Source organism: Gekko japonicus, unplaced genomic scaffold, assembly GCF_001447785.1.
Source record: "Gekko japonicus isolate JY-2015 unplaced genomic scaffold, Gekko_japonicus_V1.1 scaffold3139, whole genome shotgun sequence".
Taxonomy (NCBI): Eukaryota; Metazoa; Chordata; class Lepidosauria; order Squamata; family Gekkonidae; genus Gekko; species Gekko japonicus.
The window spans coordinates 65,192-68,096 of NW_015162568.1; the positions used below are offsets into that span (position 1 = coordinate 65,192).

The following is a 2,905-nucleotide window of genomic DNA, read 5'->3' on the forward strand; positions in this document are numbered from 1 at the left end:
TACAGGACAATACTGTTCAGTTTCTTTATGGGCCAGGTCTCCTAAGCTTTAATGTTTACACAGAAGCAACCTTGAGAGGTGCACATTCAAGCTTAGGAGACCTGGCCCATAAAGAAACTGAACAGTATTGTCCTGTAAAGACTGGATCCTGTGGACCTCTGTATTTTCCCAAGATGTGTGTATAGATTCATTTTCCCATGTATTTTCCCATGATGGATTATATGTATAGATTCATTACTGATTACATGCGCATTTCACTTTGTTGAAGTCTCCTTTTGGATATACGTTTGCGGGTAATTCAGCTCACAGGTTGTTGTTTTTTTGTTCCTTGCCAGGAATCAGGCTTGCCAATCTCCAGGCGGGGGCCAAGGTCCTCCTGGAGTTACACCTGATCTCCAGAATGGATCAAACGGCAGCTCAGAGAGCGGACTGCACGGCATCGCATCCTCGCTGAGCTCCTTCCTCAAACTCTGTCCCTTCCCAGGAACTGCTCCCAGACCTCCAGGAATGTCCCAAGCTGGAGTCGGCAACCCTGCTTAGGAATGGTTCCGGTTGCAAGACAGGACATGGTCTCCGATAAAGGGCTTTATTTTGCCGAGAGCCTGCAGGGCCATCCGTTTCTTCATTTAGGTGTCCCCCACTAGGGTTGCCAAGTCGGGTGTTGCGCCGCAGCGGGGGACTCCCGGATGGCGTCTGGAAGTGACGTGACGCCGCCGGGCATGCTGGGGGCGGGGCCACGACCATCCGAGGGAAAACCACAGAGTTTCCCCTCGGATGACCGGCCCCCGCCCCCAGCGCGGTCGCATCACTTCCGGGTGACGCGCACGTCAGGGTGGGGCTCCCCCCAGGGCCCGATCCGCCGGCGGTGGGGAACGGGCCTCTGGGGCAGGGTTTTCCCCGCCCCCCGGGGGGACTTGGCAAGCCTAGTCCCCGCTAGGGGACGGGGAAAGGTTGTGCATCTAATCTCAGGGGAAGCCCTTCGAAACCAGCTCTTCTGCTCTACAAACCCAGGGCTATTTTTGGGCAGGAACGCACAGGAACGGAGTTCTGGCTGGCTTCAGAGTTGACCACACCCACTACAGCCAAAACCTCTCCGTGCGTGGCTACAGAGGGAAGGCCTGGAGAGCGACATACACACCCCCGGCGACTCCGAGGTGGGCGGGCCAGGGGGGCCCCTGAAAGCATTGAGGAGGCATTTAAATGCCTCCCCGTGCCTTCCCCGGCCTGTCTGAGGGCCAGCTTGCCTGGGCTCTCCACAGCTGTGGGGCGCCCGGGCAAGCCAAGGGAAGGCAGTTTAAACTGCCTTCCCTTCACGTGGGGGGGCTTGCCCGGGCAAGCCAAGGGATGGGGTATGCTGTGCTGTCAGAGGTGTGGCCTAATATGCTAATGTGTTGGGTGTGGCCTATTATGCTAATGAGTTCCTGCTGGGCTTTTTCTACAAAAAAAATCCCTGTACAAACCTTACGTCTGCCTTCACTCTTACATTAGTTTTATGCCAGCTCAACGAGCACACAGATCCTGCACACAGATTTGGTCGAATCTGCATTTGCATTTTTAAATTCGTTTCGTGCTTCTGTGACGCCATCTTTTCTCTGTGCTTGTTCGAATGTCGTTTGGAGAAGATTCATTTAAAGCGGTGCGGAGGCGCAATTACAGTGGAGCCGCCACGAGAGGGCGATAAACGTATGCAGACATGCAAGAGTATACTTGCACAGTATGAAAACGAAAGCAAATGTAGATGGTTTTTTCGAAGACAGAGTCAGTGGGAAAGACAAATGCAGATTCGACCAAAGAACCATGGGAACTGCACTTCAGTGTGGATGCCGAGAATAAGAACATAAGAACATAAGAGAAGCCAGTGTTGGATCAGGCCAATGGCCCATCCAGTCCAACACTCTGTGTCACACAGTGGCCAGAAATACCAGGTGCCCCCAGGAGGTCCAGCAGTGGGGCCAGAACTCCAGAAGCCCTCCCACTGTGGCCCCCCAAGCACCAAGAAGACAGAGCATCCCTGCCCCAGACATAAGAACAGAAGAGAAGCCATGTTGGATCAGGCCAATGGCCCATCCAGTCCAACACTCGGTGTCACACAGTGGCCAAAAATACCAGGTGCCCTCAGGAGGTCCAGCAGTGGGGCCAGGGCACTAGAAGCCCTCCCACTGTTGCCTCCCCCAAGCACCAAGAATACAGAGCATCACCTGCCCCAGCCTGTGAGTTCCTATCTATACCCTTTGGCTAATAGCCACTGATGGACCTCTACTCCATATGTTTATCCAGTTCCCTCTTGAAGCTGTCCATGCCTGTAGTCGCCGCCACCTCCTGTGGCAGTGAATTCCATGTGTTAATCACTCTTTGGGTGAAGAAGGACTTCCTTTTATCTGTTCCAACCCGACCGCGAGTTCTTGTATTGTGAGAAAGGGAGAAAAGTACTTCTTTCTCAATCTGCTCTGTTGCATGCATAATCTTATAGACCTCGATCATGTCACCCCTCAGCCGTCGTTTCTCCAAGCTAAAGAGCCCCAAGCGCTTTAACCTTTCTTCATAGGGAAAGTGTCCCAACCCTTTTATCATCCTAGTTGCCCTTTTCTGCACTTTTCCCAGTGCTATAATATCCTTTCTGAGGTGTGGTGACCAGAACTGTACACAGCACTCCAAATGAGGACACACCATCGATTTATACAGGGGCATGATGATACTGGCTGATTTGTTTTCGATTCCCTTCCTAATAATCCCCAGCATAGCATTGGCCTTCTTTATTGCAGTCGCACACTGTCCTATATGATTCCTGTCCCCCTTCTCCACTGCCCGGGAACTACATATCACAAGATTTCTTGGGGGAAAGTAACGGTAGCTAAAGCAGGCGACCTGAAGTGCAGAGATGTTTTAAGATAACAACTGAAGAGCG

At 52.5% G+C, this 2,905-nt stretch overlaps 1 protein-coding gene across 1 annotated transcript in view; it reads right to left on the minus strand.

Moving 5' to 3' along the window:
- LOC107106290 (cation channel sperm-associated protein subunit gamma-like) overlaps positions 1–2,905 on the minus strand; it is a gene marked incomplete at its 3' end in the record, with an annotated part of 84,518 nt that overhangs the window by 64,029 nt on the left and 17,584 nt on the right. The gene's annotated exons all lie outside the window — the stretch shown is intronic.